Source organism: Peromyscus eremicus, unplaced genomic scaffold (genome assembly GCF_949786415.1).
Source record: "Peromyscus eremicus unplaced genomic scaffold, PerEre_H2_v1 PerEre#2#unplaced_178, whole genome shotgun sequence".
Classification (NCBI taxonomy): domain Eukaryota; kingdom Metazoa; phylum Chordata; class Mammalia; order Rodentia; family Cricetidae; genus Peromyscus; species Peromyscus eremicus.
In genome coordinates this window covers 115094-128972 of record NW_026734415.1, presented here as the reverse complement: position 1 = coordinate 128972, position 13879 = coordinate 115094, and the positions used below count along the sequence as shown (strand labels likewise).

General features: G+C 39.1%; 1 pseudogene; it reads left to right on the top strand.

The window, feature by feature from the left end:
* The first annotated feature begins 5314 nt into the window (after positions 1 to 5314).
* LOC131901655 (U2 spliceosomal RNA) lies at positions 5315 to 5528 on the top strand (annotated as a pseudogene).
* Positions 5529 to 13879: the final 8351 nt, after the last annotated feature.

Here is a 13879-nt window from a genome sequence, read left to right as displayed (position 1 = left end):
AGACATTTCTACACACAGATCCTTGCTCCAAAAGCTCTGCACAGAGACAGCTCAAGAAGTGAAGTTTTTCAGAGGCAGACATCTGGGTCCAAGGAGTTTCAAGGACCACATGGGACTTCACAGGATACTGAATCTGGCAGCAGGTTCCCAACAAATACCAGGGAGGACCACCACACTGGCTCCCTAGGCTCACGATCCACTCCTCCCCATCTGGGGACAACCTCTTGCTCACCATGTCAAGGGATCTCAAATTGTCTATGCTCCCCACTCAGCTCCCTGCAGCAGCACTCACAGAACAGCACACAAAATCACAGGAGCACACTATCATACATAGCCAAGCCATCATCCTAGCCCCAGGAAGAGCCCTGTAACACATCTCACTGGCAGGTCAGAATGGAGGCACTGACTAGCCAGTGAGGACTGAGTGTCAAAAGTTACTCCACTAAGGTTACAGTGTGCTTAAATGCACTGCACAATGGTTCCTGTCTGGGCTTTCCACCCCAGATCTACGGAGATAATCATTTCAATAGCACTAGCCCCTGGCTCTAGAGGCTGACCATGCTATCTTCCTCCTGTACACAATGTGTCTAGTTAGTAAAGCCCATTACACAATGTGGAGTAGTTATTCCCTATCCCACAGGTCAAAAGGTGCCCAAAATTTGACAACTGAATAGAAATTTTAGGACAAGAAAGGAGATGTTTGTTCTGTGGCTTCAAGCTAAGGTCAGATGAACTAAAAGTACTTTTTATCTGGTTGTCACAGGGACTTCAGACAACCAGGAAAAAAAACCAGGAGCCAGATGACAACCAAGATGAATGATAGGTATTTCTGCCAACAGAAGGCTGGATGATGGCTCCATTGTTTAAGAGTTTTCTTCTGAAATTGATTTCAATCTCTTGCCAATTTAACAATGATAAAAAGTATAGTCTTCACAATTGGTCGAATACTGAGAGAACAAGGAAATGGAGCAAGGAAGAATGCCTTTATGAACATTATTGGTAGGTAACACAACTTCCTCAGTGGGCGGTTGGAAAAAAAGAAGACACAACTGTATTAGTCAAGGTTCTCTGTTTGAACGGAACTGGTAGAATAAATCCATGTTAGAAAGAAGATTTATTAAAATGTCTCACAGTCTGTAGTTCAGCTAGTCCAACATTGGCTGAATTCTTCAACATGGAAAGTTGAAGAATTCTATAGTGTTTCAATCAATGAGCCCAGATGTCTGAGATGGTCTTCAGCATATACCAGAATTCCAAAGAACTGGGATCTAAACAGAGTAAAGGAATGGTCTTCCTAGCCAAAGCAAGGGTAAGCAGGCAAAGAGAAAGAACTTACTTCTTCAATATTCTTTATGTATGCAGGTTGCTACCTGAAGGTTTGACCTAGATTAAAAGGTGGATCTTATTACCTCAAAAGTTCCAGATTAATGAAGGGTCTTCCCATTTCAAAACATTTAATTAAGTAAAATCCCTCAAAGGCATATCCTATTCTTTGTGTGTTAGTTAATTCCAGAGGTAGTCAGTATGGGTACCAAGAACAGCCATCACAACAACCAAGACAGAAGAAATGAGAAAGATTTCTTGCCTGCAGGAGTCAAGGAAAGCATGGGAGTTATTTCCAAAGCAATGTTGTTCCTAAACAAAGGAAGCATGGGGATTTTATTTAGGAAGTCTGGACATGTTCATGGAGAGTTCTTCTTCCTAAGCATGTTCAGTTAGGAAATCCACTTCTGAACATGATCACCACAGAAAAGCAGAGAAATTGGAGGGCATTTCTTTCTTTCTTTCTTTCTTTCTTTCTTTCTTTCTTCCTTTCTTCCTTTCTTTTTCTTCAAACTAGAACCCTGAATCTAATCACCTTTGTTCAGCTTTTTTCCTGACCATTACCAATACAACTTTTAACCAACAACTCTAAACAATGACAAATATCCATAACCCATTCAATGACCAAAAAACATCTACCCCACCTCTTGGGAATGTGGACATAATGTTTTTATATTAACTTTCTGCTGTCTAGGGGTGATGACATCTTTAGGGGATCATGAAAAGAAAATTTTAGGTTAATTGTTAAGTCCCGGGAGAGGAAGCTATATCATTTGTTGTCCAGTCTCTGCATAATGGGAAAGTGCAGGGCTTGTGTCAAGTCCTGGCTAGAGTAGTCTGAGAGGCTGGATCATCTCAGCTAGCCATCTCAAAACTGTCCTGAGCAGTTTGTATTCCAAAGACAATCTTTGAATGGTGGTTGTCCATTATCATATTCCAACTGAATTTATCATTGTTGGGTCCCATCACCTTTTTGGAGATCTCAGAGATCACATTAGGTTCTTTAATTGCTCTGGGAAGGAGCTTCCTCCATAATAACAGGAAATGACTAAACCAAATTTGATATAGAGGCCTGTGAGAGGCCCCCCCAAGGCATTTCCCAACCGCAAAGGGCTACCTTGTCTGTTTCTTGAGATGATCTTCCCATATGCTGTGAATATGTTTTGCTATGATTGGTTAATAAAGAAGCTGCTCTGGCCAATGGCAAGTCACATTATTACTAGAAAGGAACTCCAAGACAGAGAGAGGAAGAAGAAAGGCAGAGACAGGAGAGACACCAGCTCGTCTCCAAGGAGCACCATGCCAGCAGACTGGTAACACCATAGCCATGAGGCAAAACAGATTACTAGAAATGGGTTAATTTAAGATGCTAGATCTAGCTAGCAAGAAACTTAAGCCATTGGCCATACAGTTTATAATTAATATAAGCCTCTGAGTGATTATTTTGTATACAGTTGTGGGTGCACAGGCCTGGTGGGACTAGAGAAACTTCCAGATACATTTTGCTACCCAACGTGTCGGCTCAAGTTTCCACCTAAAACCTAAGAGAACATAATAAGAGATTCTAAAACGGAGCCAAAACCAGCTTCCTACTTTATGTCTCATGCAGGCCGCAAGATGCCACAGCACTTGGGCTTGAGTGCAGCATGGCAGATTTCCCCATTTGGTACACAGAGGTGTCTTCAAATGGCGTAGCACAATACATGATGGATTTAGCCTTTAACTCATATAGACAAAAGGGGTTCATGGGTCATGTGCATGCTACCTAAAGGCAGCATAGACCCCAGAATTAGCAAGGTAAGTATGAGTCTCCTGAGTAACTCCGTCATGTTGAAAAACCGAAGTGGGCTGAGTCAGCAGCCAGGGCTTCTACTTTAATCTTAGCCATGCAGCAGTCTGCAATGATCAGAAAAGGATTATAGATACACCAAAGACAGATTAGGATGGAATAAAACCTCTAAATGGTTTATATTATGTGTAAAAATGTACATAGGCTTGGAAGAGAGAGGAAAAGGAGGATAGACATTTATATAAAGAAATAGATAATTTTAAAGAATAAAGTCTTTAAAGAGACAGTAAAAGTAATATAAAAATAAGCCATAAAGATGGAAATCACACAGAGACTCTGGATTATGTTGTCTTTAGGATTTTTAAACTTCAGAAAAACATTTGATCATAAAGGCTACACAGTTCACCAATACGTATATTTTAAAGGTAGCTTGACTTCAAAAATCATGACTCAGGATATGTTGCTTTGGAAAAGAGGTTCTGCTTTTGCTTCCACAGAAGATGAGAACTTGTGGATTCCTTCCAGATTAATATGATCCCATCAAGGAAGACCCCCTGAGAGGTCTGCAGATGATCCAATATCCAGAACAGTTTCAAGGCAACTGACTCAGAGAATACTGCCTCACAGACTACTCTAGTCAGGACTTGACCATAATCCTAAAATTTTCCTTGTGTCTCCATAAGACTACCAGTGCCCTAAATCAGCAGGAAGTAGCCTAGATAACTACCCCCACACTCCAAAAAAAATGGATTATGGATGTTTGTCATTATTTATGGGTTGGTTACAAATTGTTATTGGTCACAGTCAATCTCTTTCTAAAAGAAAAAAAAAGGGAATATGACAGAGATATGATAGAATAAAAGAGTAGATTATTGAATCCACTTTTAAAGAGCAACAACTTGTTTAAAATGTTTTAGATTGCTATGGATTTTAGTTTATTGATACAAATTTAAAGTTAATTTTGTTATAGTATATATATTTCTACTCTTGTTTAAGATATTATGTTTATGCAACTCATTTAAAATTGTAATGTATAATTAAGGAATACAGTTTAACAATTAGTCATCTATGATAATCACACTTAAAATAATGTTATTTAAGTTTCCTAGGAATACATATATAAATTTCAATTAGGTAGGTAATCTTCAAATACTTTAAAGACCTACAGAATATAGCATTCAAAGTGTTTTAAAAATTTAGGCTTTCCTGGATAGTGAGACACGTCTAGCCCTGTCAGCACTGATTTACTTTAAAGATGATGATGGGCATTGAAGAAACTCCATATGGAGTTTGCTTTCCTTATGGCAAAAGTTAGCCATTTGGGCAAGAAACTGTTCTTGCCTGGATGGCGTGACAAAATGTTGTATTGACTGGACATGCAGGATCCATGTAAAAATGACCAGTACATTTCGCCAAAACAAGATGAGATGGTCCTTCAGGTTCCTGCTTCACAGAGACTGACAGGCATTCTACACGACACAGCGGGAGAAGTGACTGAGAGATTCTAGACCTATAGGCTGATGATGGATGCCCCAGAATTGCAGAGGAACTTTGGGAGACTGTTTAGGCAGCCAGCTGTCTCTGTCATTTCCAGAATTTTGGAGGTTGCTTGCAACGTATTTCCTGTTTACTTAAGTAATATTATATCCTTCTGGAGTCCTTGATGTAATTGAAGACTAAATATAATTATAATTTTCCTTTGTTATGATAAAAGATAAATTAGATATGAAATGTTAGACTCATAAATAAGATAGATGATAGAGTATTTTCTTTAATTTTGCCAAATACAAATGTACTAGATATTGTAACTGTAATTTTTGCTTGGTAACTGCTCTATTTTTGTAATTTTACAATGCTGAAGTTAATACTTTCCTTTTTGATTAGACAGAAAAGGAAAAATGCCTTGGGATGGTCTTTCTGTTTGCTGTGAATATGTGTTGCTATGACTGATTAATAAAGAAGCTGCTCTGGCCTATGGGGAGTCAGGTTATAGCTAAGCAGGTAATCCAAGAAAGAGACTGGAAAAAGGAAGGCAGAGGCTGGAGAAATGCCAACCCGCTGCTCAAGGGCAACATGCCAGCAGACTGGTAACACTGCACCCATGTGGCAAAACATAGATTAATAATAATGGGTTAATTTAAGATGATAGAGCTAGCTAGCAAGAAACTTAAGCCATAAAGTTTACAATTAATATAAGCCTCTATCACTTCTCGGCCTTTTGGCTAAGATCAAGTGTAGTATCTGTTCTTATCAGTTTAATATAAGCCTCTAAGTGACTATTTTATAAGTGGATGCAGGACTGTGGGGCTGAGAGGGACCAGAGAAACTTCTGGCTACAATTTGTTGATCTACATTCATTAGTCCAATGCATGCCTTTGCCTCATGGTCTGCATACTCCAAAAGGGAGGGACATTCTTTTGGGTTTATTCTCAGAAAAAAAAACATTGTTTCTAGGAACACCCTGTTTACAAGGCATTTTTAGGTGACCTTATTTACCACAATTGAAACATTTGACATTTTGACTTTTATTCAGGCTTCTGGAAATCACCTCTCCTATCCAAGCATGACTATGAGATTCAATATTGATTGTATCTCGGATCCATTCCTCTAAGGGTGCTGACCTTGCCTTTAATGTTACAATTGCCCTTTTTCATTGTGAATTAGCATTTTCAAAAGCCAGAGATTCGATTATCATTTGTCTAGCTTTTCTGAATTTGGTATCATTCTATTTACTGCTAAAGTCAATCTTTGTAAGAAATCAATGAAGGTTTCTTTTGGGCCCTGTATGACTTTAGTAAATGAATCAGTTTTCTTTCCTACTTCTTCAATTCTGTCCCAAGCATCCACGGATGCTGCACAGCATAAAGCCAGGTTTGGTTATCATATAGAGATTGCCTTTCTACATTAGCATAATCTTCCTCTCCAAAAAGTTGATCTTGGGAGATTTTCATAATTCTATTCCTACTTTGTTGTTCCACCAGGTCCTCAATTATAATGGAGGACCAGCTTCAAAAATGATATAACCAAATGTCTCTAGTCTTGAGGGATAATTCTATTACAAGTTGACCATGAGTTTAATATCTTCTGCAGAAAGGTGAAGGCATGCCATATGAGACTATCACTTCCTTGAATCTCCTCAAATCTAACATTTGTACAGAAGTTCATTCAGCTCTTACACAGTCTGGAGAATATGTATCATTTGGCAGTTCCTGTAGGTTACTGCATAAATTAAGGTTGACTGTTTGAAAACTTTAGGCTGTTTCTCTCTAACTTTATAATGCAGTGCTGAGATTGGTTCTCCTTTAAATTACTCTGTCTGGGTATGAATATCTCTATGATCTGTTTTATCAAGGTTACCTAAAAGTTTTATCTTGGCACTCGTATTAACCAACTTTTTTAATGATAAAACAAAAGTGATCCAGCAAATAATATTAATAGTTGACATTACATAAATCCCATCTAAATTAAATATCCTGTCATTTAATGGTCACATTTTCAAACCATCCAGAATATTATCAAACAGATACCTAACTCTCTCCATTGTAATAATGTTTCCCATTTTTTAATGGGAAAAAAACTCTCTCTTAACTAATTCCTCCATTTAAGGATTTCCAGTTGTCTCACTAAATCTGCTGACAATAATGATTCAGATGATGGTGTGGTAGCAGTCCAAGGATAGGGTCTAGGTAAAGCCCACCATGTACTGGGAGAGAAAAACCCAGAGCCAGCCATCTGCACATGGGCATGAAAGAAAGCGGCTAAATCCTGTGATTTTTGGAGGCCAAAACATTGTGGAGTCTGCTACAGAAAAGCTAAAACAGAGAAAATTCCAGACTCCCTAAGAGGGCTTGGGGAAGAAAAGGAAAATCTAGCTGGCATGGTAGTGACTACAGCAACCAGTAGTTCCAGCCTGAGCCAGCAGCTGAAAAGCCACAGGCAAGTGGCTTTTACATGAATTTCTACACCAAAATTTGAACACCAAATGTTACACAGATCCTAGTTGGTCTTAAGAAAAACCCAGAGTCACAAATTGGGGTAAATGCCGAAAGATTAGACAGACAAAGGAACAAGCCACAGCCACCTCTAACCTCTCCAACTCCTCAGCTGAAAGGACTACTCCTGCTTTACATTCCTTACTCCACCAAGCCATATCACTTCCTGTCTCAACCTCCCTAGTAACGGGGTTAGAGGTGTGTGTGCCTCCCAAGTACTCAGAGCAAAGGCATGAGATCCCAAGTGCTGGGATTAAACATGTGTGCCACCACTGCCTGGCCTCTATGGCTAACTGATACCAAAGAGGAGAAAGAGAAAGAGAGAGAGAGAGAGAGAGAGAGAGAGAGAGAGAGAGAAAGAGAGAGAGAGACTCCCTAAGAATCCATTGAAATGGAACTTACAAAGTCACCAAAACTATAACATGGCTTTGCATCAATTCTTAATTGTGGCTCTCCCTCACAAGACCACATATCCCCAAAGTCCTTTCTTTCTACTAATATCTGTGCTAAGTCTATGATAAACATCTCTTTTTAGTCAGGTGTGGCGAAGTAAGCCAAAGGCAGATGGATCTCTGCAAGTTCCAGGTCTAGCCTATCTACTACATAATGAGTTCAAGGCCAAACAGAGTTATAAAGAGAGTCTGTCTCAAAACAAACTCACTCCAAGAATCTCTACTTAATAAACTTTAGGACTTAGAAAATGGTTTAACAGATAATATACTCACCTTGCAACTATCCCTTTACTTCTGCATTATAAAGCCAGTTGCGACAGTGAATGCCTATAATCCAATGCTTTTAAGGCAAGATTAAAAAAAAGGCAGACAGGAGAAATCCTGAAAGCCTATGGACATGTAATAGCAAACTGAAGACCCTGTCTCAAACACGATGAAGGGAAAGGACCAACACCTAAAGCTGCACTCTGACTTCTACACCCATACCATGACACACATGCACACCTTTCCGCACATAAATGAACACACATATACAAACAGCCTCAAGTAAGTAAGTAATAAAATTGCAAGTTGGATAATGTGGCACACACCTTTTATTCCAATAATTGGGAGGTAGAGACAGGCAGAATTCTGGGTATTTAGGGCCAACCTCATCTACATTCTGAGTCAAAGGACAGAGAGACCCTGTCTCAAAATAAAATTCTGATTTTGACATATTGACTCTTCCTGAAATCCTTTTCCAAAGTGCATTGAAGAATCCCAGCTTAACAACACTATAAACAACAAGTTACCTACAACACAGCATGAAGCTGTGTCTCTGACTCTTTCACCTTTCCACAGAACTGCTATTTTTGTCTGACCATCTTAAGTCTCACTAAATAGTTCAGAAGAGCCCACTGGACTCAGAAATGGGTGTCAAGTCTATAATAGAGACACTAAGACAGGCAGGAAGTCTACTATCAGTTTGAGGAAAGCTTGTGCTGTAAAGACACACACACACACACACACACACACACACACAAACTCATAAATATAATTGAATATAATTTTGCATTGTTGTTTGAAGAAAGATCTCATTAGAAAGGTCAAGGTGGCCTAGAACTCACAATGTATAATTTAATGGATAATTATATATTGAATATTTTAAATCAAATTCCATTAAACATTTCATTCTATACCATTGGCACATTATTCAAAGCATGGCAGTTTTCTATACAAGAGGGAGCTTCCAAGCAATTTTCTTTATATTTACTTATAATTCAAGAGAACTGGAAGTGGGAGAAATTTCACAATCTTTATGTTCCTAGGTTGTTTTTCTCCATCCCATCATTCTATGAAATCAATATCAATTTTTTTCTTGGACTTTTGCTAAATTTAAAAACATTTTAACTTGTTTTTTTGTAAATTGAGATGTTTGCATACTTTGTTTTAATGCTAAGATTCCAAGCTGAAACAGTGCTTATTAAAGTAAATATTCCAGCTACCAGTAACTCAATAGTTGGAAATTTTCCAATTATTGTAATGGAATTTTTGGAAGGCTACACTTTTTTTTTATTATAATGAGATCAATAAACAAAATGAGGCTGTTGGTTCACAAGTATAGTATTATTTATTGTGCTATCAACACACTGAGTTAAATAGCTGTCATTGTATGTTACATGAAATAAAGAATGACTATACCGGATTACTAGGTTTTCTATGAATACCACATGGTGGGCAGCTCCGCAAGCCTAAGCATAATATGATTGTATCAAAAGAAAAGTTAGCAGTGTTTCTCATTCTAATGGGTAATGAATCATGCACTGCCTTTAATGTGGACTATTAGGGTTCAGCCCCTCAATAATCCCCTCCCAGGGTCTGGGAAGAATCTACAACCAACTGATAATTTAATCTTTGATTTAAAGAAATGAGTCTATAGACACAAAACTCCTTAGTCCATACACTTTATTTTTCTGAGTCAGTTCTCTCTCTACACAGCTTCTATTCTGCTCTCATGCCTAGCTTCTTTCTTGCCTGATTTCTCTCTGCTGTCCCCTCTAAGTTCTATCTTAATTCCTTCATCTTAGTTCCGCCCCATCTAGGTTCTCATCCATCTAGTTCTTTCCCATCTTAGCTCCTTTCTCATCTCCTTCTTTCTCATCTTCTTCTTCCCCATCTGGCTCTTCCTCATCTTCCATCTCGTTCCTCTAGTACTCTCTTCTAACCCTTCAATCTAGTTCTTTCCCATCTCAGTACGTTCCTCTCTAGTTCTTACCCATCTAGTCCTTCCATTCTGTTTTCTCTTCTTTGTCTAGCCCTTCTCTGAAAATAAAACTGCCCTTTTATCCCTTTGATCCTTATCTCTCCAAGCTATCTCTGCTCCTGCCATTTCTGGCAAGTGCGATAGGTCTCTAGGCAACTTGGCTAGGCAACTTCCATCACAGCTAGATGTACCTGTAAGTTGGAACCCTTTAGTTCTGAGTTAATTGTTAAGGGTGGATCTAAAACTAGAGATAAGACTTTAGAAAGGAGAAAGTTAAGCTTAATTAGCACATCTGCCAGGCCTTCTCAAACAGTCTGGACACTTAAGTCTGTTCTTATAGAGTACAGAAGTATCTCTGATAGGGTACTTTCCTCTGTCTGGGGATAGACCTGGCTGGATGCTGCTAATGACAATAATTTCAGGGAGGCTTGAACTGGGCTTCTGGCTGTGCATAGCTGTCAGCTCAGAAGATTATCTAAATATTCCTAGAAGTGGAGAGGTAAGTGAGAGGTCTATAAAGTTAATAAGGCTGTAAGAAAAGGAGGGTCCACGCTAAATTGTGCAGAGCTATTACTTAAGGTTCACCTGAACTAGGCTGTGTCTCCATGTGGAATTTACCTTAATTCAGGAGACTTATTATGTGGTGGTTTGGACTGTTATTCCTGTTAGTCCTTGAATGTGGCAAAGGGAAATATCTCATTCCAGCACTAAAAGGAAAAGAACAAATGGGCCTGAGGGAAGGAAGTCTTTCCTGAGGTTCTTCTCCAAATACCTCGAACGTATATGTCCAAATAGTGATCAGTTCACACTGTAAGCAAGTCTTAGGAAAAAAAATCAGTTGCGAAAGCTATGATGGCACACATGATTTTCATAACAGAAGACAGCTGATATATAACAACCAAATAACACCAAATGCTCACTGGAATTTGTCTTCCTCTTAAGGAATTCCTTGATCCCTTCGGGTAGTAGCTTTGCCATAACCAGCTGAGTTCTTATAATATATTTCTGCAGCCTGTAGCATGCCTTAGTTTGGGTTTCTATTGCTGTGAAGAGACACCATGACTGTGGCAACTCTTATAAAGGAAAAACATGCAGAGACACACAAACACACACACAGAAAGGGATGTTAAGAGCGAGGAAAGAGAGGGAGAATTAAAATGGAGTTGCTCTGAAACAGAGCAACCATGCCCCTACTAGACCCCAGAGGGTGACAAATAAAAACTCTGTGCCAAGTATGAGTTACTTCTTTTGGAGTTCTTGGCAATTAGGTCCCAAAGACTCCTCCAACATTACATCAAATTGCTCTTGATTATCCTACAGAACTTGATGGTAAGACTTTTATTACTAAAGACACCATATGTTTGAGTCATAGAACATGGCAAAATCAAAGGGGTAAAGAAACAGAAGCTTTATCCCTACTGGTTTGCTTTCATAGTGCTGGAAGGTGTTATACAAGTTACTGGAAGAGACAAGTAATCATCACCATGCCAAACTACAAACACTTCAAGCTACAGTAATGACTGACCTGGCAAGACCTGCCCACTGGTGCAACAGTAACACGAATATCATGGGAGAAAGCAATGACCTCCTGACTGTATCTGAGTCCCTCTCCACAGCATGAAACACATACCTGGCACCATTATCAGACTAAGAACCTAAAAATAGACAAGTCACAAGCCTTAGGGAAGAATGTATTACTATTATGCTACTAAGTGGACATAGAATTAAACTCACTTAAAATAACTTGCCGTTATATTCACAGCTGAATGGCCCTCACATCCCTCAACTTAAGTGCTTCTAATTAAAAGTAGACTATGGTTGACATGGTGATACATATCTGGTCAAGGTGCAGAGAATAAACAACTGGGGAATGCTCAGTCTTAAAGCAACAGATATAGCTCAATCCCCTCCTAAGTCTCAGGGGTCATTGTGGAAGATGTGGTAGGAAGAACATAAAAGGCAGAGGTGTGCTCTCTTCTCCCAGACCCAATCCCCAGAGACTTGTCTCTAGTGCTGGAACAGATCACCAGCTGAAGCCTCCCGGCCCCTTCCCTGTCCACATATCCTGTGGATCCCACAGACCATCCTCTCTAAATCTCTCTCCCCACACTCATTGCTGCATCCCAGCCACCAACACCAGCAGGTATTCCCTGTGAACACACCAGCAGAGCAGGCCAATAAATCAGGTGACACACAGTCATCACACTATCTCAAGATCCAGAGATGAAACAGAAACCAAGGAACATACACATACCCAATAAGGACAAACCCAGACCTATAATCATCCTGAACCCAGATGCCTAGAGGACAGCACAGGAACATAATCAATAACAGCCAAGGCTTTATGCATCCATTAGAGCCCAGCTATATGAAGATGATAGAGGTCCTTAAAGAGGAAATGAATAAATCCCCTAAAGAAAGCCAGGAAAACACAAACCAACCATAGGGGAAATGAATAAATCCTTCAAATAAAGCCAAGAGAAAGGAAACAAACACTTGAAGGAAATGAATAAAACAGTTCAAGACCTGAAAATGGAAAGAGAAGCATGAAAGAAAACACAAACTGAGGAACTCTGGCAATTAAAAGTTTAGGACTCAAACAGAAACTACAGAGGCAAGCTTCACCAACAGAATGCAAGAGATGGAAGAGAGGATCTCAGGCTCTGAAGACAAGACAGAAGAAATGGGAACATCGGTCAAAGAAAAGGTTAAATCTGAAGAAATTCCTGACACAAAACACCCAGGAAATCTAGAATATTACAAAAGAACAAAAATAAGAATAAGAAAGAACAGAGGAAAAAGAAGAAACTCAGGTCAAAGGCACAGAGAATATTCTCAAAAAAATTATAGAAGAAAATGCCCCTAACCTAAAGAAGGAGAGGCCTATCAAAGTAAAAGAAGCATACAGAATACCAAAGAGATTAAACCAGACAAAAAGTCCCCTCACAGCATGATAAAATAAATACTAAACATACAGAACAAAGAAAGAAAATAAAAGCTTTTAGAGAAAAACACCAAGAGACTCATAAAGGCAGACCCACTAGAATTACACTTGATTTCTCAGTGGAGATTCTAAAAGCCAGAAGGGCCTGGACACATGTGCTGCAGTCTCTAAGAGACCACAGATGCCAGCCAAGACATAGAAGATGGAGAAGCTAAGACATTCCACAATAAATCAAATTTAAACAATATCTAACTACAAATTCAGCCCTACAGAAGGTGCTTCTCAGAAGGAAAACTCCAACCCACAGAGGGTAACTACACCCAGGGAAACAAAGGAAAGAAAGAATCTCACACCAGCAAAGTCAAAGGGAAACTCTCTCTCTCTCTCTCTCTCTCTCTCTCTCTCTCTCTCTCTCTCTCTCACACACACACACACACACACACACACACACACACACACACACACACAAACAAACAAACAACAACATAACAGGAATCAACAATCATTGGTAATTGGTACCTTTCAATATAAATGGTCTATTACAATCAATCCACAAGTCTATTAAATGGGTAACAGAATTTACTGAGTAATAAATTGAGAAAATGCTCTCACAATTACAGAAACAGAATAGACAGAAGAAGTCATCCTATGATCTGACTGGGAGCAAACCCACCTCACAGGCAGGAGCAGGAAGAAGGAGCATGTGACCCTTCTCCAACTCCTTATAAGAGGTCACGTATAAGTGCAGGGAGCACTGTCTCCTTTGAGCCATACAGCCCAAGGTCTTGGGCAGAGCAAAGACCACTACAATGGTCTCAATTACCCAATGAGAAGACACAGAATAAAAAGGGATGTGAAAACAGGGTTGATGCTTCTACCACATACAAGAAACACACCACAACAAAAAGGACAGACTTTACCTGAGGGAAAAAATATTCCAAGCAAATGGACCTATGAAGCATGCTGGTGTAGACATTTTATTATCTATCAAAATATTCTACCACCGTTCCTCTAAATAGCCTCAAAGGCAGACTAAAATCCAGAATTGTATTTTATTCTTAGTTATGATAGTCAGTTTTCACCCTGATGATCTAGGTATATACTCTGCTAAAATATATAAATATAAGTATAAAGGTA